The following is a 24,390-nucleotide window of genomic DNA, read 5'->3' as shown; positions in this document are numbered from 1 at the left end:
CTTGAGCCACTTGTGCAAAAAAGAGTGAGTGCTTACCACGTGAAGGAGGCTACTTTATCCTCTGTGTAATGGCCCTTTCCACACTGAGAGCACATGTCTGTCAGTGGAGGCCTCGGGTTACCACAGCAAGCAACCTGGGTGCTTCTATGTGAGTCCCCTATCAAGAACTGTTATCTTGAAAATATTATTGATTATATCAGTTTACTTGAGGGGAAAGACTCTAGAGAAGGAGGAGAGCTGATCAATGTGGATGTGGCAAGAAGGGTGGAGGAAGATGAGCTGTCATGTATCTCATCTATATCATGCAATGGGGGGATAATTCCTGAGCTCTCTAGATAAAAAGTGTCTAAGAAGGACAAGGAGTATCATCCATGGACACTTCTGGCAAAGCCATGACCACTCAAACTCCAACACAGTGAAAGACACTTTCTACCTCCAGGCTAACACACACACACACACACACACACACACACACACACACACACAAAACTCTGAGTTGACTTTGATGTCGAGAGTCAACTTAGGAACTTTGTTTTCTCTGTGTTTAAAAAACAAGGCCTCATTTTCTCCCCAAAATCATTTTTTTCCTAGGGAAAGAGAGTCAGGACTGGGTATTGAGCAGAGGGATATGAAGTTTCATTTATAGATGTTTCAGAGTTTTTAATTTTCCAGGATCACTCATACTGACATTCCTCTACAACAAATTAATTCCAAAGTTCCTCATGATGCGTCCAAGTTCAAAGCCAGTGTGTTTGTCTATGTCTAGCTCAAAAAACCTGTCACATCAGTTTCTCCAGGTCCAGGTACCCTGTGTGAAGTTTCGATGGGAGTATCCCTCTGCTCCATCCTATCTTAGCAGCCATACTTTACTTTCTACAGTTGGTTCCTGGGCCCAGCGGGGTATATTGTAGACCAAGGGACAGATGGCCAGATCCAAGGCTACGGTTGGAAAAACACTATTTTAAATCTCCCTCCAAGAAAGGGACCCTCACTCACTGCAGGTGGGAATTCCAACTGGTTCAGTCATTTTGGAAAGCAACATTCCTCAAAAAACTAGAAATTGATTGAGCTTCCATCTGACCCAGCAACACCACTTCTGGGAATATACCCTGGGGGGTCCAAAAATACACAACAGAAACACTATCTGTACTTTTATGTTCACTGCAGCACTATTTACAACAGCCAGAATCTGAAAATAACCTGAGTGCCTGAGAACAGACATATGGATAAAGATAGGGAGGGATACTGGGATCATTGGTGGTGGAGAATGGGCTCTGGTGAAGGGATGGGTATTCGATCACTGTATGACTGAAATGTAAGCACAAAAGTTTGTAAATCTGTAACTGTACCTCATGGTGATTCATTTAAAAAGTTTTAAAAAGATACTACACTACATCTATACAATGGAATACTACACAGCTAGTATTAGGAAAAATGAGATCATGAAATTTGTCTATCAATAGTTAGACTGGAGAATATCATGTTGAGTGAAATGGTTAGGAGAGGGACAGAAATAGAATGACTGTATTTATTTATGGGATATTTTAAAAAAGTATGAAACTAATATCCAAGGCCAGGGAAAACGGGCCAGGTGGACTGGACAGTGGTTAGTCAATGGTGTGGGAGATATAGGGTAGTTAAAATAGAGGAGTGTCTATTATGAGAATACTAGTTGGAAATCATCACTCCGAACACGAACTGAGTGTTGAAAGCAGGTAAAGGGATACACATGATAAACTTTCAGCATCTGTATCACAAATCATAATCCCTAAAATGAGAGAGAGAGAGAGAGAGAGAGAGAGAGAGAGAGAGAAACAGAGATAGAGAAACAGAGATAGAGAAGAGAGAAGAGTTTTCTGCCATAGAGGCAGGCTGGATTGGGGGTGGTGGGGGTTGGCTTGAAGCGGTGGGAGGGAAACTGGGAACACTGGTGCTGAGAAAATACACCTTGGAGGGATGGGTTTTGGAACATTGTATGACTGAAATCCAATCATGAACAATTTTGAAATACTCTATTTCACGGTGATTCAATTAAAAAAATCCCTCCAAGACTAACAAGCTTAACATTGTAATTGATCAAGGAAACATAAATGACTACAATCCAGTACCTTTTTTTCATTGAAACACTGGCCAAAATCTTAATATAAAAAATGACTAATCAATAAAGTTGGGGTAGGGGGAGGAAAGTGCAAATTGTGAAAAAAGTATTGGAAGAATATTTGCCAATATGTATAGAAATTTCAGTATATTTATTAGTCTATATCAAGAAATTATTCTAGGGACTAGAGAGTTATGTTAAAGGCCTGAAGTGCATGCACTGCATGTAAGTGGCATGGGGATAAATTCCTAGCACTGTCTGGTCCCCCAAGCACTGTCAGTTTTCCCCAAGCACTTGTGTAGCCCCCACCACCACCAAAAAAAAAAAAAACCAAGAAAAGAAAAAAAAAAAAACAATCCCGCAAAAGGAATTATTCTGGAGGCTGAGGATGAGACCTACAGGTAAGACACATGCTTCTAGAAGACAAGGTCCAGTCCTGATAACACACCCCCAATAAAAGGGAATGTATTCTAATCTGATACATAGACATGTACACAGAGGTTCAATTCAAAATCTTGTTACATCTTTGTTTAAAAATAGCCAAATACTGTACAGATGCAAATGTTCACCTTCAGTCTAACCAAAGAAAAATTCTGAGTTGCAAAGTCCATGCACCATGAGCTTCTATTTGTTCTTCTGCAAAGGATATACACACATGATATCTATATTTACATCTGCTTCTCCCTCTCTAGTTGTATCAGTTCTATCTTAAATATCTATTTTCTGTCTCTGATTGTATAAGCCACAAAGTTTTTGGAAGGACAAAAAGCTTATGATTTCTTGGGCAACTGTAACTAGGAATCTGGGGCATAAAAAGACTTTAACTTCATTATAGCCACTTCTATTCTTTTTTTACTGTTTCCATTTTTTATTTAAGTGTACTATCTTTGTAATTAAGAAGTAGTTATAAAGGAAATGCCTTAAATAAATGAGTGCATCCCTCTGCTTCTTTCTGCACTGTCATTGCTCCTGCTATATCCCCCACCACCACCACCACCACCACTAGCCTGTGGCTAGAGCTCCCAGGGCCCCTCCCATGCCCCCATGTGGGCTTCCCTTTGTGGTACCCTGCATTGTGTATCATAGCCTCTCTGGTCTCAGGCCTCCCCTCCCTCCCTGGCCACCAGTCACTGGGGTAACTCTTCCAGGAAGACAGGCATGGACCCTACATCTCATGGAAGGAGTCCTGGATTATAAGAAAACTCCCAAAGAATCCATAACACAACCCATTGCTGGGAGAAAACGAGCCCCACCTCCAAGGGGCTGATGTGAGTCACTGAAGAACAGGAGACTTTCCGGCTCCTCCACAGTGAAGGTTCCCCATCCAACCAGTCCGGAGAAAATGTCTTGGCTGTACTCTGATAAATGACTGGCTCTGCCCTCCTGTGGTTGTCTGAGGGGTCAGGAAAAGGGCAGAGGCCTCTCCATTCTTCCTGGCCACTCTTCTGTCACCGTCTGGGGACTGTACCTCCCAAATAAGTATCCGCATTTAATTCCTATTCCAGACACCTCAGATTATGATAATTCCTGGTACTTATTTGCTCTAGACATTTGCATATTCTAAATTGAGGTACCAGAACTGATCCATTCTTTTGGGCTAGAACCCAACTTGACCCGAGGAAGAGTTGAAGATAGAAATAACCATAGTAGAATGCCATGGTAGGATGAATACCATATTAGGGGAATCATAACTTTTTGGTTTTTTTGGCCCACACCCAGCTGTGCCAAGTGGTGATTCCTGGTAAGGCTAGGAGGACCATATATGTGATGGGAATGAACTGGGGCTGACCATGTGCAAGGTAAGCACTCTGCCACCACCTGCACTGTTTCTCTGGCCTCTCGAAGGAATTCTTGAAAACCAAGGTAGAACCCAGAGAGTCTCCATGAATCCCATCACCAGGAGAGTCTCAGGATGAGGAATGGGATGTGGGGACTTGCAGTGTAACAGGACCCACACCTGTCCTGGTATGGTACCAGGACATATCATATGGTATATATCAAATGGGATTTTTCCTATGTTAATCAGGAGGATCTCTAATCAGTTGACTTGGAGTTCGGCAAAAGAAAGATTGTCTTGCAGGCTTGCAGGGCTCTGACTTAATCAGGAATGATCTTAAAATGGGCATACCAATGTGGCGAGAAAGAGAACACAGTGTAAGGCACTTGCCCTGTGCATGAATAACCCAGATTTGATCCGTGGCACTCCATAAGTCCCCTGAACATTTCCAGGAGTGACTCCTGAGCACAGAGCCAGGAACAAGCCCTGAGCACAGCTGGTAGCTCCAGCCCCCCAAAAGAGAGGTTCAGCTCAATATACAATCAGAAATTCACAGATGTGAGAAATATCTCCTGAGTGCAAATTTTGAATAAGCAAAATAGTTAAGACAAAGAAGAACATGTGGTCAGGGATGGTGGGCAGCCCCAGGGGACTATGGAAGGCTCCCCACTGACAAGCAACAGTAGATTCTGGTGACAGGGAGAGGGACTGTTCAGTCTCTGATCTACAAGCACAAAGAACTAAATTCTGCCAATATCCACAAAAGGTTGGGAGGGGAGAGTTTCCTAGCTAAGCCCTTAATTAAGAGGGTTTTACTTCACTTATGTGGAACCCTGGGCAGAGGCACTGCAGAAGCAGCGATGGAGGCCTTATGTGTTTGTTTCTCTACACTGCCGTTCCTGAAGTAATCTGGAAGGCAACATTACAAGCTGATGTGGTCACACATCTTAGTGACAGGTATGAATTCTGAGATGTCATGAGGTGATGGCATTGCTGTGAGAACCTTAGAGAGTGTTCGCACACTGACCTGGAGGCTACAGCAAATGGGCTCAGAGGAACTCTGTGAGGCAGGCTGTGCCCAAGCTTCCAGATAATGGCAAGGGGGGATTCACTTCAGACTAAAAGGAGGGGGCAGCTAGAAGTCCCAAAATTCTGTAGTGGAAGACCCTCAACTCTGGGCCATGACCTAAGGAGAGAAACAGAGAGCAACCTGGCTGAGACAAGCAGGTTTGTTTACTAAGCTGGGAAGAGCCAGACTCTGCAGTTCCTCTGAGACCTGGGACTGGGGAGTGTGGAGGAGGAGTGGGCTAAGGGGGAGCTGGGGGAGGTCTACTCTCGTGGAGTTACAGAGTAAGATCACCTTGATGGTAGTGGCTGGGTGCAGTGACAATATCTTGCCTGTTGCAGTCAATAGAGTTGGCACAGTTTTGACTTATCTTATTCTTAAGAACCACAGAAAGGTATCTCTCAGTTTACCAGGAAGGGGGAGACTGATCACTGCCATCTCTCTAGTTCCAAAGCAGGTTTGGACCCAGACCTAAGACTTATGACTCCCTCCGTCCCAGGAAGGACAGAAAAAGAAGATAAAGAAGGAGTGACCTGGGACCATGGGTCAAAGTCACAGAAGTCACAAAGTCTGCAAGGCAGAGCTCCTGCTTTCAGTGTGACTCTGGCCATTGAAAACTGAATTCCTGGAATGTGAGAATCTTCATCACCGGCAGGCCTTCCTCTAGCTTAGAAGGATCAGGCTGTTTCTTCTTCATCAACTTCACTTTCCTTTTGGTTCCGCCACCCTCTTTCTTCCTCAGCCTCCTCTCTGACTCCCCCTGCCCAGTGTCTGCCTGATAATCCTGATAATCCCCAGTGTCTGTCCACTAAGAACAACACCACCAACACGTGCATGGTGATCCCACCTCCAAGTAAAGAGGAAATAAGTGAGCATTGAGGAGAGTCTCCACAGCCAACATCCAAAAGGAGATCCAAATTTATGCGGGCTGGGGCCTGAAATGGAGTTAAGATGCCTACTCTGGAAGCAAACCCAGCATCTTACCAGGAAGTTCTGAATATGGAATTAGCCATTTTTGTTCCCAAAATGACTATGTTATATATAAATATTTACTATTATATTTACTGTCACCATAGGATTATATTGCACTGCACTGCACTGTCCTCCCATTGTTCATCGATTTGTTTGAGTGGTCCCAGTAACGTCTCCATCTTGAGACTTCTTGTTACTGTGTTTGGCATATCGAATACATCATGGGTAGCTTTCCAGGCTTTGCCGTGCAGGCGAGATACTCTCGGTAGCTTGCTGGGCTCTTCAAGAGGGGCAGAGGAATCGAACTCAGGTCGGCCACATGGGCCGTGTACAAGGCAAACGCCCTACCACTGTGCTATCGCTCCAGCCCAGGATTATATTAGAAAAGTTTCTCTTGGTGTTTGGGGACCACATCTGGCAGTGTTCAGGGTTTACTCCTGGTTCTGTGCTCAGGAGTCACTCTTGATGGTGCTTAGGGAGCCATCTGCCATGCTGGAGATCAATCCAGTGTCAGCCATGTGCAACATAAGCACCTAACACCATGCACTATTTCTCTGACCTCAAAAACTTGTTTTAAAAAGCTAAAGGTGGGACAAGAGTGATAGTGCAAAGGAAAGGACTGCCTGCTCTACATTCACAAGGCCCAAGTTTGATCTCTGAGCACCACTAGGAATAAACCCCCAACGCTATGGGGTTGTGGGTCTCTCCCTTCCATATACACATGAAGATAAAGGAGTCTATGAGAGCAGTTACTAGTGCTTGGGGCCTTCCACAAACTAGAGTGTGGTGCTCAGTCCAGCAATGTTCAGGGCCATACATTATTTTCTTTGTCTTTATTTATTCATTTTTAATTGAACCACCATGAGATAGTTACAAAGTTTTCATGTTTTAGTTTCAGTCAGACAGTGATCGAACACCCATCCCTCCACCAGTGTACATTTTCCACCACCAATGTCCCCAGTATATCCCCGCACCATCCCACCCCACCCCCTGCCTCTATGACAATTTGCCTCTTACTCTCTCTCTCTCCTTTTGGACATTATGGTTTGCAATACAGATACTGAGTGACTGCACTTATTTGTGGAATATAAAATAATATAATATCAGATAATACCCAAGGACAGTAGAGACAGGGCCCAGGAAGATTGCTCCATGGTTGGCCATACATTATTGAGGACTGAGCTCAGAGCACCTTACTCAGGACAGGCACCTGCTCTACTACTTGAGCTATCTCACCAGCTCCTTCAGGGGCCACGATTTTTGTGGTCTGACTAGTACCCACTGGTATTCTGCTCTCTCTGTCCTGTCCCCCTGCCTGCTGTAGAATCAGAGATTCTGTCTAGCCAGTGGACAGTGGGCAGGAAGCAGTGATGAGCATCATTGTCAGAACTGATTATCGAGTCTCTCTCCTGTCTTCCACAAGAACCAGTCTCCAGAGGATGAAGCTATAGGAATGGAGCCATCACCTGCCACATGCTTGAGATCTACCGTGGGACAGGGCTCCAGTCTCTCAGGCTTCCAGTGGATAACTGTGTGGAGGACAAACAAGCCTTTGTTAATTGAAATACAGAGGTTGAGGGTGCCTTTGCTAAGATGGAGCTAGTTTATTCTAACCAACCACTGCTCCACTTCACTAAACTCTTCTGTGACATGTGGAGAAAACAGCCCCAGGTCCCCCACTATGTGAGGAATGGTGAACCCATAGGTGACTGGCCCATAAGTATAAATATATCTATCCCTTCGAACCAGGACTGTTCAATGGAACAGTAGCTTTATTGCTACCTGTGCTATAGCACTGTAGTACTGTGGCACTGTCCTCCCGTTGCTCATCGATTTGCTCGAACGGGCCCAGTCTCCATTGTGAGACTTGTTACTGTGTTTGGCATATCAAATACATCATGGGTAGCTTGCCAGGCTTTGCTGTGCGGGCGAGATATTCTTGGTAGCTTGCCAGGCTCTTGAGAGGGGAAGAGGAATCGAACCCAGATCGGCCAGGCCGGCCACATGCAAAGCAAATGCCCTACCCACTGTGCTATCCAGCAATAGCTACCTGTGTTATTGGGGTTTTTTGTTTGTTTTGTTTTCTGGTCCACACCTGCTTGTGCTCAGAGCTTACTCCTGGCTCTGTGCTTAGGGATTATTTCTGGAGGGGGCTAGGGGTTCCATATGTTGCAACAGGGGTCAAACTTGGGTGGACCTTATGCAATGTAAATGCCCTACCCACTGTACTACCTCTCTGGCCCCACTTGTGCTACTATTATGTAAAAGCAGGAACAGCCCTCATGCAGGAGGGGCAGGAAGGCTGGGCAGAGCACACACTTGTGTGAACAGATAGTGCTCAGGAGCAGGAAAAAAACCTTGAGTTCTCAGAAAATGTTCCCTTCACGGCTCAGCTATCCACTAGAATCTGCCTGTTGGGTGTGAAGTCTTGCTCCATTGGCAGGCGATGGTTCAGGGTAAAAGAAATAACTCAGCTTGCTTGCTCTGTTTCCCCTATAGTTGGGCAAAGCAGAAACTCAAAGGTCCTGCTTCCCATGCTAATAGATGCCAATGGCCCTGGAACAGGGAGCAAAGAGATGAGTGCAACTTCCTTGTCCCTTGCTGGAAGGCAAGTCCTTAAATACAGCTGCACTTTCCAGATCCTGTGAGTTGAAAGCAGTCATGGTAGCCATACAACTCCAACCAAGTAGAGGAGCATAATTCTCCAGGGGAGTGGAGCCACAGATGCAAAGAGCCAGGATCTGCGTTAGAGGGGAAGTCAATGACAGCTGCTCCATCAGCCTAAACCAGCAATTCAGGTGACTGAGCTTAAAAGATACACTACAATCTGACTACCAATTAGCCGCTCTCCTTGGGGACTCTTTCTCATGGCACCTTCACCTTAATCCTTACACTGCTACAAATGTTTTGGATCATTTTCACACACATTCTGAGAACCCACAAAAATGACAGCCAAGCAAGCACTCTTTCTTGCTTATGAGTTTGGCTAATGATCTCTGCCTTGCCTGGCATCTCTTCTGTACAGGGATGGTGGGTGGCCCCAAAGGACCTAGCAGTCTGTGAAGCATCTTGGTCACCACCTTCTCAACAAAGTAGACAAACTTGGAACCAAGAGATAGTACTGGGGTGAAGAGCTTGACTTGAACAGGTGATATATAATGCCCCTCGTAGCACTGTAGCACTGTCCTCCCGTTGTTCATCGATTTGCTTGAGCGGGCCCAGTAACGTCTCCATTGTGAGACTCGTTGTTACTGTGTATTGGCATACGGAATACGTCACTGGGAGCTTGCCAGGCTTTGCCGTATGGGCAAGATACTCTCTGTAGCTTGCCGGGCTCTCTGAGAGGGATGGAGGAATCAAACGTGGGTTGGCCAGGTTGGCTGAGTACAAGGCAAATGCCCTACCACTGTGCTATCACTCTAGCCCCTTGTAACTTGCAGTAAAATTTCACATTGCAAGGAAATTGTGTAAATAGAGACATTAGGGGCCCAGATAAAAACACACTTCTATAGGGGCTTCTTTGGATACACCTCACCTATTGTGCCTTGTTGGGGTGAAGATGAGTAAGTCAGGCTGTGGAGTGGCTGCAGAGAGAACATCTAACACTCTCCCTGGCATTCTTCTAGGGAAGTCAAATACATTCACTTTCCTGAAGATATCAAATTTTCTCGTCCTGCTCACCAGTGATGAGGAGATGCCCGCAGAGAAGTAAAGCTACCCAGAAAAAACCAATAGAGGAGACTCCAGCTTGGGAGTGGCCGTTGCAAGCAGGCAGTTACTGCACAATGCTGTCTTCATTCATCAGTGGGCTGAGCAGCTGCCGGGCATGCTGGGCACAAGGCAGTGCCCACCAGTGGGAGCAGTGGCCAGTTCAGATGGGTCTTGCGTAAGCTCCTGTGAGCAGCCTCATCCCAGGGCCTGGCTTGCTAAACTTCCTCCCATCAGCAGCTAGAGCTCGGAGTTACTCAGCTGAGACCACAAAACAATTCTGACAATTAAATCAAACATCTGGTCAATGTAGTGAAAAATCAGTCACCGGGTCTGGTCACAGACCCAGGGTTCCTTCTAGGCACGGATTTTCTCCCTAGGCTGCCTTCCTAATTCCCACCCTTAATTTGCATGCTCCCCTCTGATTGGCTGATGAGACTCACGCCTCACACCACTTTGAAGGACCTCTCTGGAATGGAAGAGGGGCAAATCCTACCGCGGCTCTAAAATGTGCTTTAGAAGAGAGATGAATCTAGCCTAGACCCAAAAAAGCACATTCCCAAGCCCGTGTTGCAATGCTGTAGAAATGCAAATTGCCATAATAAATGCCGATTATCCCAATTACCTCTAATTGTCTGGCTTGTGTAGCAAGAGCATTACCGTAGGAGGGGAAGATAAGGGAGTGGTGTGTTTAACACACTATCCTGTCTAGGGAGTTGAGTACAAATGAGGGAGGTGAGGCAGCCCAGGAAGCCCCCTCTGCAGTCCCTGAGACTGACTGCCATAGAGTGAGATGGTGGGGGCTGTCCACAGTCCCCCGCCGTACCCCAGCTGCTTGGGGACGTGCTGATGCAGTGACATCTTTATGAGATGGTCATTAACTGCTATTTTAGAAATTGGCCGTGTACTTCAGAGATAAGGGCTTGTTCTCCACATCTCTCTCCTTCTGGCCAGCTGGGCCTGTGGACCAGCAAGGGGGAGAAGAGAGGCTATTGGATGAAACAATGACATTATTTTCCATCATTGTAATGTAAAATTTGATTTGTACATTTATTTAATCAACCCACCAGGCATCCAGGAAGCAGACATTAGATGCCAGGCATCTGGAAATATATGATTTGAGAGCTAAAAAAGTGATGATAGGAATGATTCATACTGTATGTAAAACAATAGTGCCAGTGATTTCATTTTTTCCGTAGAAAACACTATATTGGGTTTCCATTCCCCTATCAGGCACTGTTCTAGGCCCACAGAACACAGCAGTGAATAAACAGGCTGAAGGGAGAAAAAAATCCCTGTCTTCTCACATTCACATTTTGGCCCAGGGAGACAAAGGACAAATGAGATAAACAGCATAATAGAAGGTGAAAAGTTCTGAGGGGGGGAGGGGGACAATGAAACAGAATTATTTTGGGGGGGTAGAGATTACAGGCCCTGGGCGATTAAAATTTAATGTAACTTGGGTGACATGAAGGAAAACACAAACTCCTCATCAACCCCTCTAGGAGTAATAGAGGATTCCCACTCTAAAAAACAAACAAAACAAACAGACAAACAAACAAACAAAAAAACACCACCATATTCTGGAATCAATACCAGACTAGAGAAAATTTGAGCCCAGAGAGAAAACTGTGGCCCCAGTTGTCTCTAAATCCATTAACTAAGGTCCTCTTTGTAGTTATATGAACTCCTTTTTTATTAGCTCAGGCTACATCACAGGCCTTTCTGGGACCTCCTAATTCTGTTAGAATATTGATTACAGCTGAGCAAATGCAAAATGTGTAATTTGCACAAACCGTGGTCAAATTAAAACCTTTCTGTTTATGGAGAGAGTAATAATTGCTAAAACGAACAAACTTTCACCTCCGCTGGAGTCAAGAAATGATTTCATTTGCTAGTGAAGAGAAAAATGGGGCCTCAGCTCCAAATCTGGACATGCTTCCTCAGTGCAAGCTTCTTAAAGCTATCTTGGTACAAGAAGAGAGATGCAGATGGGTCCAACTCTTGAAGGGAGGAGGGGTGTCTGGAATTCCAGACAACAAGGAATTTCTGACAACAAGGATTCTCAGTATTTGATTCCAAGATTCTAGGAATGACTTCTGAACTTAGACTAAAGAGGTCTTCTTCAGAGACATGTGGACCCCATTTCAGGACATCCCACAGGTGCCTTGAGCTTCCCTGTCCCGGGTTATCTTTGAATTAAGGGTTTTCTAGATCTCTAGTGCTCCTTTAGTACTTGTAAAGCAATTCTTAATCTTCCTGTAGACCATCATGAATGTAATCACCATGATAATGATACATTACAAGTAGCAGCTAGTCACAGATTACAAACGTGTTTTATTTACCTAATCTTGCATTTAGTCTTCACACAGTCCTCCTTCTCAATTTTAGACGAAGGTGCCAAGGCTGAGAGGAGAGGCCCAAGGTAACAAAGCCTCAACTACAGGCTGGTCATGTCCAATGGAATCTCACCATGACTCAAATGGATCTGGGCTTAGACTACAGACAGATGCCTTCTACAAGTAGAATCCTAAGTCAAAGACCATGACTATAATAGCTCCTGACCTACCACCCCTCTTCTGGTTTCACTGCCTCATACCCATGGAGACAGATAGCACTACCATGCGTGCTCCTCTACTCCCTTCCCCAACTCAACACTTCTCATTTGTTGCAAGATGCTCCAGTGGCCCCGTACCCACACCCCAGCCTGACTCTATAGCTGTCCTCACTTGGCCCACCCAGTGTTTCAGACAGGCAAACACTGGCTCCACTCCCTGCACCCACAACACAATTTTTGCCCAGGTTTGTTTGCTCATGCCATCCCCTCAGCCTGGAACTATCACCTCCTCTTGCCATCTGACCAGTATCTAAAAATATCCTTCATGGTAACTCTGTCCTTTGGTAACTCTGTTTTCAGGAGAGATTTTTGTGAAGAATGGTCACTGCCAGGGTCACCAGGAAGAGAAAGACATACTGGCTCTTCAGGGACAGTCCAACTGGATTGGCCTGAAGTGGGTGCTCCCTTGCAAAGCCTCCCAGTCATTCACCTACAGCTGTGCTCATGACTGCCCTCAGGAGTCTGACAGGCCCCACTGAGATGGAAGTGATGGTTTTCTGTCTACCCAGAAACCCTCCTGCTGTTAATCCAGGCCGTAGGTACTCAAGTCTCTCTGCTTTACTGAACTGCCCAGTGCTTGATAAGAAGTGTTTGGGTGAACGGTCCCCAGGCCTCTGTCCTTCCTCACCAGATAATGAGATCCTTATAATGTCCTGCTTCCAAGTCTCTTATCCTGGACAGAAGGGCACACCTTGGACATTTCTGGCAACCCATCTCTAACATAGAATCGGCCTCAAAGTTGACGCCCCAAAAGAATTTTCTAGATTTAAACAGTGCAGCAACATTGACACTATTTTCTATATTTGCTCATCTGAAATATTCATAATAATAAAAATTGCAATAGAAAGTGAGGTCATAAGAAAGGAAGGTCAAGAAAGCACAGAGTAGGGGGCTGGAGCCATAGCACAGCGGGTAGGGCATTTGCCTTGCACACAGCTGACCCGGGTTCAATTCCCAGCATCTCATATGATCCCCTGAGCACCGCCAGGAGTAATTTCTGAATGCAGAGCCAAGAGTAATCCCTTGCATCGCCAGGTGTGACCCAAAAAGAAAAAAAAAAAAAAGCACAGAGTAGGGAAAACACAGGAATCTGCCTAGGATGCAGAGGAGGACAGAGTCAACTTTGGGGGACAGGGGTGTGGGATCAGATGGGCTGAACACAGAGATAGGTGATGGTTAAGGGCATTTTGTCTGTGAATATATTCATTTATTTATATATATAAATATATTGATTATTTAAAATATACAAGATCCTATAATGGAGGGATTTAATTTTTATTCATTTATGAAGATTTATAATTCATTCCTTATGTCTAAAGGAGATATTTAATTAATGGTAAATAAGCATTTGTGTGGAAAAATATATGAAATCTAGTGCCAGAGAGATAATATACTAATAGGCACATGGCTCTCCACAGTCTGTTGGGGCCCCACTTGGTCCCCTGAATGTCTCAAGGTACATGTCTGAAGGCCCCTCAGCACCACTAAGGGAGATCTGGAGGTACACCCGCAGCCTGGGGGTGGCCCTGCTGGTCCCAGGCAGCACTGCATCCTCAGCCCTTGCATTGGACCACTGACTCAGCTGTCAAGAATGACTAGGTTTGACCTCCAGGTTGCCTCAATGCTACTTGTGAGTCCCTACCCCCAAGTCAAAACATAAAGGCCCTCCCATTGATCATTGATTTGCTCGAGCAGGCCCAGTAACGTCTCCATTGGAGACTTTGTTGTTACTGTGTCTGGCATATCGAATTCGTCACAGGGAGCTTGCCAGGCTCTGCCGTGCAGGCAAGATACTCTCGGTAGCTTGCCGGGCTCTCCGAGAGGGGCAGAGGAATCGAACTCGGGTCGGCCATGTTGGCTGCATGCAAGGCAAATGTCCTACCGCTGTGCTATAAAACATGAAATCTTAAGATAAAAGTGGATCATAGGAGACCACTAAGATATTGAAACCACTTCTGGGTCAAAGAGGGTAAAAAAGTATACAGTGAATTCAATCCTAAGGAAAGAGTGGGCAGTGTTGAGGAGGGCTTGAAGAGGGGTCCCCTGTGGGCTCAGCTTCACACCCCTATGCCAAGGCACACTTCCCACCCACGTGGGATTTTCCTGCAAAGTGGGAGTTGTGTGAGGCATTTCTTTTCTCAGCTGTATGGAAGGGTCTGAAGAAAACACAGGCCCACCCAGGGCAACCAGCATAGAGGCTGCATGGTGACTCTTCAAAGGAGAAGTCCTCCTCCAAGCCCCTCCTCCAAGACCAGACAGAAAAAGAGACACAAAGACAAGAGGAGAGAGTGGCATTCCTGGCCTTGCTCAGACATCAGGGAACTGGGAAGGGCTGCCACCCACATCTTTCCTCAGGACTCCTTGACATCTAGGGGTTTGGAGCTTGTCATTGAGAGGAATCCATGGAAGATAGGAGAGGGGCAGGGGATGGGGGCAGGGGATGAGGGCAGGGAATTCCTTCCATGCCTGCTTCAGGGGATGGTTCTCACGGTTCCTGGAGGGCAGCCCTCTCACTGACTGTAGATGTCGGGGGCAACTCTGCTTTCTCACCCCTGCCTTGCTCTGCAGGGAAGATAACTGCATGCTGCTTTTTTAGGCCTGGAAGTGTACCACCCCCTGTTGGATGCCCTAACCCTTCCATGGTCTATGGACTGTCCCTCTACTCAGTTCCTAGGCTTATCCCCCAGAATGTTGGGCCTTGCCATTCACAGCCTTCACTTGTCTGAGATTGGGAAGACTCTGACCCTCGAGTGGAAATCTTACCAAGAATATCCCCAATATGTATCCTCAAGGTGGATTTTAGTTTCTACACATACAAACTCAGTGATTATAGACATTGCAGCACCAGAAATATGTGTCTGGGTCTGTTTCCTCACCTGTTTCTTCCTTCTTTCTCATCTTCTCCACAGAATTCTATTTAGGTTGACTCTGCCCAACCCAATTTCTCTAGGAGTTCTGGAAAAGGAGTGATCATGGGGGGTGGGGGGTGGAAGAATACTAAAGGAAAAACAAGCCCTCTCCCCCTCACCTCCCCAGCAAAAAGGCTTGCTTATTCCTTGCCAGGGATGGAATCCAGTGCTCATGCATGCAAGGCATGGGCTTTAGGGCTGAACCCCAGTCCTGGCCTCCTCGTGCAATAATGTGGAATGGTGCCAAGAGTTTCCCACGGAATGAATCAGCTCTTTTATTGCTTGCTTTCAGAGGAATCACCTTGAGGGAGACAGGAAGAGAAACACGGAAGGTCTGGCAGCTCCTTCAGCCCATCTTCACACTCCCAGACTCAGAACCCACCCCCACTGTCCCTGGCCAGTCATCAACATCTACTTTTCATTCTGGCATGTTCAGCTCCAGATTTTGACTCAGCCCCTGGGCTGGGGGAGTCAGGAGCAGCTGCTCCCACTTCAGTGGTCTTCTTGGAACATAAGGCATGACCCTGACAAGGGCATGGTAGCTGATGGCTAAGGGGAGGAAGGATGGGTTGAGGGTCCAGGGATCCCCAAGTTTGTGCAAACCAACGTCGGGGACTGTTGGAGTACAAGAAGCTTAGGTTTATCAGGTTGCATCCATCACAGTGTTCCCGAGTCACTCCCATTACTTGTCCGTAACCACTTCTGTGCTCTTTTCCCCAACCACTTTATAAGGTCTCATCCTTCTAGGACACTGAACTTGTACTGTAAGTTAATATTGCCTTTCTCCTCTCCTTATGTCTTTTGAATAGTTCGCTTTAATGCAATGTCCTTTTTGTATAGTTACAGAAAGACAATTAATTAATATTATGCTTTGTAACTTAGGAGTTGATTGGTTTTGAATATTATTCACTCCTGGGCATCTGCTTTCTCAACTTAAGCCTCAGTTGCCCTCACTTCCTAGCACCCCAAGCGCAGGGTCCCGACGTGGGACTGGATGGAACCAGGGCAAGCCGGTAAGTTATGTGCCACCCTGGCATCGAGATGGGCCAGGCCAAGGTGCCACGATTCTTAACTATAAGTTAAGAGTTTGATTATAGGCAAATGCTGTCATGATCCAAAAGTAACGACGAGACTAGGACCCTGCTGCTAGGAATAGGAAAGATATCTGGCCTGAGCACTGCAGTCTGAGATTGAGATGGCCCTGGGAGAGCAATTCTATAAGCTCAAAGTATTTCTTACTGTGTCCATACAAAATAATTTATATTATGTATGCTTATATGTTGTTCGGACAAGGAGAGGAGAAACTCATCCAGGTAAATCTGTTCTAGGGTGGGTTGCTCTGCTAAATGAGAATCTGTCCTAGAAGCAGTTTTCCTGTGTGTCCTGACTAGCTTGGATGAGACTGAACTTTCTCCCCTTCAAACTGCCTTCAGTAAATGATTTCAGTATATTGAGGCAGTTTCCCTTTTCTCACAGAAACCTGGCTGGTCTTGGATATGCAGATCTCAGGTGCTAGCCAGGCCTGATCTTTGGGATGTAGATTCCCAGCTCTAGCCAGGCTGGTCTTTGGGATGCAAATCCAAGTGCTTATAGCTTGTAAAAGGTGAAGCCAGGATTACTGACCTGTGGATGTAAAGAAACAATGTATGGTTTGCCTCAATGTTCTTTCTGTAACTCATTTTGATGACATCACTATATTGCGGCCCTTTAGAGGTACCATGATCTACATAAGGGTGATTCAAGGGCTCTGGGGTGAGGGGGAACACGTGCGTCAGAGAACCTGGGAAGATGGGGCTGAGGACCTAAGCTGAGAGAACAAAGGAGCACATACTTGAGAGATCCTGGGGCCTCCATGACATACATCTCTTCCATGTAATAAACTGCTGCTAAGACCAACCAGCCTGGCCCCCGTTTCCTTCCTTCACCTGACCATCGCCATCGACCTCCCTGGAGTAGGGAAATGGCCTGAGACTACTGAACGTGGACGACGGGAGAGATAGGCCGCTGCGGCCCCCTTGCCCGTCCATTTTTGTGTGTTTACACAGGGGACCGTGGCTGCAAATACCTAAGGGGCATCAGACAGAGGGATGGAGTACTGGAGGCTCAGAACTGGGGCCAGGTCTGGGGGATTCAGGGAGGCAAGTTGGGGGTTCTGAATAAGTTTTCAAAGTCCAGACTTGGCAGATGGGCCAGGTATAGACTGGGCTGTGGGTGCTAGGTGGAACAAGGGTCTGCCCCCAACTGCTCTCCATCCAGAACCTAGCCGAGCTGCCTGGGTGGAGGCTACAGCTGGCTTGATAGAACCTGTGCTGACACCAACAGAGGAGGGTGTGGCCCCGGGGCACATAAAGGCTCCTGCTGTGAAATGGCAACCCCCCCCCCCCCCCAGCTTCCTTCCGCAGTGCAGTAAGAATGCTGCCCTTGGGGAGACAGCTTGCCCCTGCTCTCTGCAGAGACTTGCCTATAGATGGCAGGGGGGCAGGGCCCTATCCCAGAAAGGCCTGCCTCTCAAGGAGGTGATGCCATCTCCATACATCAGGGTCCATTTCTTAATACTTAGTCACCAAGGATCTAACTAGGAGGTGGGCCTAGTCACAGTATCTCGTCCAATCAGATGCTCCCACTCCACACTGGTGATACTGAAGATAAAGATGTATGTCTGTGCATGTGTATGAATGTACCGTGTGTACAGCTTGAGTCTCTTTTTTGGAAGGGGACAGGCGGGCTGGGGTTGCCATATCCAGCTGTGCTCAGGGATTACTTCTGGCTCTGAGCTCAGGGATCATTCCAGGTGGTGTTTGCAGATCAAGCTGGGGTGGGCTACATGCTAGAAAAGCAAAAGCCTTACCCACTGCACTGTCTCTCAGGCCCCAGTAACTCTCCAGCCCCTATAACTTCCCCACATTCCCCCGACCTGTGCCCTGTCTTTGGTTCCATTTCCTCCTTTTTTCCCTCCCTGCTTGCTCTCCTCCTCAGAGCTGTAGGGCTGTCTCCAGGTGAAAACAGCCGGTCAGTGCCACTGACTCAGAGAGCTAGCAGGGAAGCCGTTTGTATATTCACACTTATATTCACTCGCCTGTTACTGAGAATGAGTTATTTTCATATGTTGGCTAACATAAATAGCGTTGCAATGAACACTGAAGTGCACGTAAAATTCTAGCTATTGGTATTGTTTTGGTTCTTGGATTTTGGGTCACACACAGAAGTGCTCAGGGATTACTCGTCTCTCTGTGCTGATGTATCACTCCTGGCAATGCTCAAGGGACCCAGGTTTAGAATGAAACCTGGGTCGGTTGCTTGCAAAGTCTTAATTCCAGTGCTACCTTTCCAGCCTTACCATGAAGGTCTTGGCATTAACCAAAAGTCCAAGACTTTTTCTTGCCATATGGAGAATTACCCAGTATCTACCTCCCATTTTCACTTTGCTGAAGCTGAGTTGCTATCTGAAGCCACTCAAAGGAAGTGGGATATGAGGGCAGATAGCTGAGAGGCCCATTTTTAGTCACTGAGGATGACTTCCAGATTTTCTGGCTGTGAACTCTCGGCTCACACCCCACAAAGCCTTGCGGACAGACACCCCTCCTGACTCCTAGATGGAGGTCACAAAGTGCACAGCTGTTCTTCTGTGGGCCAAAGCTCTGAAGGAATCCTGGCTAGGTTACGACTGAACATTATTTCACACAAAATGGATTGCTGGATCTCGTCTGTCTCCCCACATCCCTTGTCCTGCCTCGGGGACCTTGGCAGGTGACTGGCAGGATCCTTGTGTCCTAAGCCCACTCTTCTTGGCTCTCTTTGTGGATGTGGAAACTTTCCCGTCTGGAAACTTCTGTTTCTCCGCCCTATTGAGACATACAACTCGCTCCGGGCTGCACCCCCAGTGATCCCACAAGTGCCTGTTACCCTAGATATCCCGAAACCAGTCACCCAGTGACTGGGACAAAGGTCCTTTCTGTGCCCTGGAGGGCACCATACACCCATCCCCAACATCCCTCCTCATCCCCGTCCCACATGTCTGGGGGGTGTCCTTTCCATTCCCCAGGCTGCCCTCTCTGCCAGGTGCTAAGCTCCACAGATGGCTCTCAACTCACAAGCAATCCCAGCTTACCCCCACAAGCGAGGCTTATGAAGCATTTCAGGTAACAGTATGTGTGTGTGGGGGGGGGGAGGGTTGGAGGAGGGCGTCCTCTCCCTCTAAATGTCAAGTTTCTGAGAAGCAACTGCAAAGGAGACACTGTGTGTCACACTAGCAAGTGCCTTGCTTTAAAGTCAGGGAAACCTGGGCTGAAGCCCGGCTGGTCATGTGCTACTGTGCTGGGCCAGTGGGTGGGGGTCGGGGTGCACTAGCCCAGGCACAGGCTGCTAAGCACCTGTGAGACTAGTTCACACACCGCACAGAGGATGATTCCCACCTGGCAGGGTCTCCACTTGAGGAGCAAAGCATTTCACCCTTGGGAGGAAACGAAAGCACAGAGACAGAGTGGTCCAATCAGAAGACCTGGGAATGTGAGCAGCAGCAAAGCCCCTGCCGGCAGGGGTGAACCCTGGCACTGCCCTCCCTGTCAGGTGCTGTCCTGGTTGCACCACAGAGCACACTGACTGAGGCCGGCCAAGCCTGTGAGTCCACCCATCGTCAAAGGACAGCAAGTGGAAGGAGAGGAGAAGCTTCTCCCCCACTGCTGTGCAAACCGCAAACCTCAGTGCCCCCCCCCCCAATACACACACACACACACTCACACACACACACACACAAACACACACAAAGAGCACATGGTGATCTCAGACCAGACCAGAGCATGGATGAGGTGCATGGAGGAAAACGTTCCTAGAAAAGGGAGACAATCCCCTGAAGGTCATCCCAACCCTCTGTGTTCTGGAGCTACTCTAACGAAGCATTTCTCAACTGGGGGGGGGGGCACATTCAGAATATTTCAAGGGGGACAGAGGTGAAGGTGGTGTGCCTGGGGGCATCAAACAGAAAGGGTCACAGTTGGAGGGAAGGTGGAAGCACTGGTCACATCCGGAGGCCTGGAAAGCAAAGCTGGATTACTTCAGACATGTCTAACAAGGGTGACTGGGCAGAATGCTCCCACTGCTGGCGGATCTTCTCAGGGTTTCTGTCTCATACAAGGACATGCATCTGGGGCTTTGGGCTTCCTTTAATTCAGGAGATTACAGCTCAAAATCCCTTTCTGAGGTTCAGGATAGAAGCATCTGTGCAGGGAGCACTGTTGAACCCACTTGCTGCACACACTTTAGCTTTTGAGGCTGCTTCCAGTGGGGATGGGGCGTCAGGTGACACTGAGTCCTAAACTCTGGGGTCTATAGCCGGCAGTGCTGGGCATCACCAGGGTCTCATGGGAGCTAGATACCTGCTCTGCTACGGAACCACATGCCAGCCCACAATGCTGTCTATTTCATTTTAGTTTTGGTTAGGGGGCCCTGCTCAGTGGTGCCTGGGGGCTACTTTCAGCGTGGCAGAGGGTTTCCTATAATGCTTGGGGAGCCATTTAGCACCAGGGATTGAACCTGGGCCTCCCACATGCAAAGCATGATTTCTGGCCCTCTGAGTTACCCTCCAACCTTTCTGATATTGCTCTTAAAAAGAGAAGATGAGACTATATAAGTCTCTGCCTTTCTGGACTTAGGTGAGATGAACACTGTGTCCAAACACGCTGCGGTAGGACCATGGATTGTGGGGTCAGCCCGAGTGACATACCCTCTCATGGTGGCTGGAAATGGCATTTCCATGAGTAAACAACCACATGCAACCCACATGGTGAAGGAGCTCCCAGAACTGGGGACTTTGAGCTGGGGACCCTGACACCGGCGCCTCTGAGCCAGCTCCCATGTCCCTAGCGAGCAGGGGACAGAGTAGCTGAGATGGTTGCTTTAGCACAGGAAACCCATGGCTAAGGACAGAGCCCAGAGTAGGGGATCCCAGCTAGATCCCTAGAGGATGAGCAGAGGAGTAAAGATGTGGGGAAGCAGCTCCATCCCTCAGTCCAGCACAGATGGAAGTTAAGCCATGTGAAGTTAAGCCGTGAATATGAGCGGAGGGGTGGGTATCGTGAGATGGGCAAAGTAGGATCACACGGCTTGGAGAGGGGCCGAAAATAGGAGGGGCTGGGAGTGGACACAGGTGTGAGGCATTGAGGATTCCTCAGCTCTGTCTCAGTGGGAAGAGAGGATGAAGTATACAAGGAATGAGGGAGACTGAGAAGGTTGGGGCCCTAACCCTTTCCTCCCATGCTGAGATAAAGGGTTTCCTCAGAATTTCTTTTTTACAAAGTAATTTTGGGCACATCAGTAGTACAGAGGTGTGGTATATGTATATATCCAAAAAACACAAAGCAAGAGACCCAAACTTTGGCAGCCAAACTTAAAAATGCCTGTCATGGTGGCAGGCTGGGGAGAGGAGGGGTGGGAAGGAATTTAGGAACAGTGATATGTAAGGAGACACTGGTGGTGGGATGGTATTCAAACACTGTGCCTGACACTGTTATGAACAGTCCTGTAAATCACCATGCTTTCATTAAGAAACAGTGGTTTCACACCTCTGTGTTATGGGATCTCCTTTTGCAGGCTCTACCTCCCTGGGGTACCGTCTGGAGACCCCCTTCCCCATGCGCCGAGTGCTTCTTCCAGAGCAGTTGGTGCTAAGCACTGAGAAAGCTCTTCAGTGGCTGAGGCCGTGACTCCCCTGCGCCCCTCTTCGGGACCCGCCGCTCCTCTCCAAGCCCGCGAAGGAAAGATGTTTAATTTATCAGACAATGCCACAAGATGTTGTTATATGCACGAGCGGTGTAACAGGGATGCCGCTAACTGTGGGTACCCTAACCTGCCTGGGGCTGTGCCTCCTCCACAGGATAATTAAAGAGACAGTTTGGGTCACACATACAGAGTAGCAGCAGCAGGGTGGGAAGCCGGGGGAATAACACGCTAGCACAGGGGCAAAACGCCTAAACCACTCCCAGCTGGGGCCTACCTGCTCCCACTCTTTCTCTGGGGTAGGGCAATTGGGTGGCCGCACACCTTCTTGTTCTATCACCAGGTCCAGAGTTGGAAATGGAGCCAATGATCTGATCTTTTATTGTATTTGTTCCTTAGAGTAACTCCGGGTGTACATGCTGTTACTGGCACATTGTGCAGCCCAAAAGGTGCTAATAATAGTCAGCTCATCACCATCTTCACAGATAATGGTTATATCTTCATGGAGAATTTACTCTGTGTCCCACTTTAAGTCCTTTATGCAAATCAATTTATTTCATCCTTGCCAAGGCCTATGAGTAGTTACTATCCTTCCTTCTGTTATAGATATGATTATCTAATAGATATGATGTTCTAAGGACCAGATATTGAGTAACTTGTCCATGGTCACACAATTAAAAAACCAAACTAAGGAAATAATCTACTTATTCCTTTGCTGAGTGAGAGCATCTGGAAACTCAGGGGCAAATGGTGCAGAGTGATGTTCTTCAACAACGAGCTCATGGACCAACACTGGTCTGCAGCTTGAAAAGCATCAGTCAGCACTTTTCTTATAATGGCCAATCCACTTCCAGCATGCAGGACAGCTTCCGGTCCACAGATGTAAAGGTTTAAGAGCACTGGTAATACACAGCCCACCCCTCATCGAGCAGGTGAACCAACCTGCTGAGCAGTTGTGGAGCCAGTTTATTTCTGCTAGGTCATACTCTTGGCCCTATCTAATGCATGTGTCTGCTATTGTGTGTGTACATGTGTCCGTGATCATACATACAGCGATGGCAGACTAGTCCTGAAATTAGTTTATCCCAGCACAATGCCTGGAACCTAGCCTCTCTGGGGCTCTCTGGCTGCTCACAGTGTAGGTCTCGCCCCTGTCCTAGAGGCTGTAACTGAAAGGAGCCCAGCCCCTTCTCTTCCACAGACTGGGGTATAGAAAAAGTGACATCCAGGAGTGAGGGTCAACAGAGGTTTGAAAGGCAGGCTCTGTAAGTTCCTCTGGTCCAGACCCATCCCCACACCTGCCATTGGGGCTCCTCTGTTTGGGCTCCCAGGCTCACACTCCAGAGGGCTGAGAAGGATTCCCAGCTCCAGGAGTGAGTGAGGACAGGGCAGTGAGAAGCGCAGGAGTGAGCAAGACCCCCATTTCTCTGCACCTTCATGCAGAATCGCACCTAGCACAAAGATTCTGCTCCACGTGGGTGGGGGTGCAGCCTTCACAGCCCAGGGCTTGCATGTGTGCATGCTCTCCTCGCCCCAGCTCTGACATCAGCCCGCCCCTCCTGCACTGGGGTGGGGGGGGGGCTCAGTTTTCTCATGTGTAAAAGGGGCAGGACGCTAGGTTCCTCTCTCCTCTCACTGTCTGTAATCCGTAAGGCATCTCTCCATTCTCCTTCCTGCTCAGAGCACCTGAGACTGCTCCCCAGGGTCCTGATGGGGACTCTGAGTCCTGCAACCTCAAATCGTGTTGCTCCAACCTTCCAGAGCTGGTGCTTGATTGAATGGTTGCAGGACTGGGCCTGGGGTTGCAGCTCTGAGTGCTCATCACTGTGCTCACCACTGTGCTCACCTAGGGCCTGGAGGGTCCTGAGGGGTGTGTGTGTGTGGGAGCGGGGAGGTGGCTGATGAAGGCTGAGCCCATTCCAACAGCCCTCCTGGCTCCCAACCCCCCTCTCCTGCTGAGGTTCCAGAGGCCCTGGCCTCTCTAAGCTGCAGATAAGAGTTAGGGTGTGAACCTCTGATTTATTTTGTTTTGGTTTTAGGCCACACTTGATGGTGCTCGAAGCCTATTCCCTGCGTGGTTCTGGGAGAGAAGAGTCACTCCTGATGGTGCTCAGGGGACCGTGTGGCACTGGGATTAAAGCTGGGCCTTTCACGTCCACATGCAGAGTATGTGTTCTAGCCTTTGAGCTATGTCTTTGACCCCACCATCATTATTTGTGTTTTTAGGGGCTAGCGGTCAGGAAAATTTCCAGAAGGTTCCAGAAAATTTCCAGGAAAAAAAAAGTTTTTTCTAGGAAAAAGAAAAACTTTTGAGAATTGAAATTTGGACAGGGAAACCTCTACTTCTGGTCTCCGTGGAAGTGTCATGGTTAAAAAGATTAAAAAGGTTTCAAAGATGCACGCAGGGGTTAGAGAGATTGCACAGCAGGAAGGGCATTTGTGTTGCATGCAGCCTGACAGGTTTCATCCCCATGCTGCATATTGGGTTCCTGAGACCAGGTCAGAGTGACCCCTGAGCACAGAGCAGGAACA

At 47.7% G+C, this 24,390-nt stretch overlaps 1 protein-coding gene across 2 annotated transcripts in view; it reads right to left on the bottom strand.

Annotated features, from left to right (window-relative positions):
* The window catches only part of LRFN2 (leucine rich repeat and fibronectin type III domain containing 2), a 183,095-nt gene that overhangs the window by 60,050 nt on the left and 98,655 nt on the right, over window positions 1-24,390 (bottom strand). The window lies entirely within an intron of this gene.

This window comes from Sorex fumeus, unplaced genomic scaffold (genome assembly GCF_029834395.1).
Source record: "Sorex fumeus unplaced genomic scaffold, SorFum_2.1 ptg000123l, whole genome shotgun sequence".
In the NCBI taxonomy this organism is placed as follows: domain Eukaryota; kingdom Metazoa; phylum Chordata; class Mammalia; order Eulipotyphla; family Soricidae; genus Sorex; species Sorex fumeus.
Note: the sequence above shows the minus strand (reverse complement) of the source record. Positions and strands in the feature narration are given on the sequence as shown.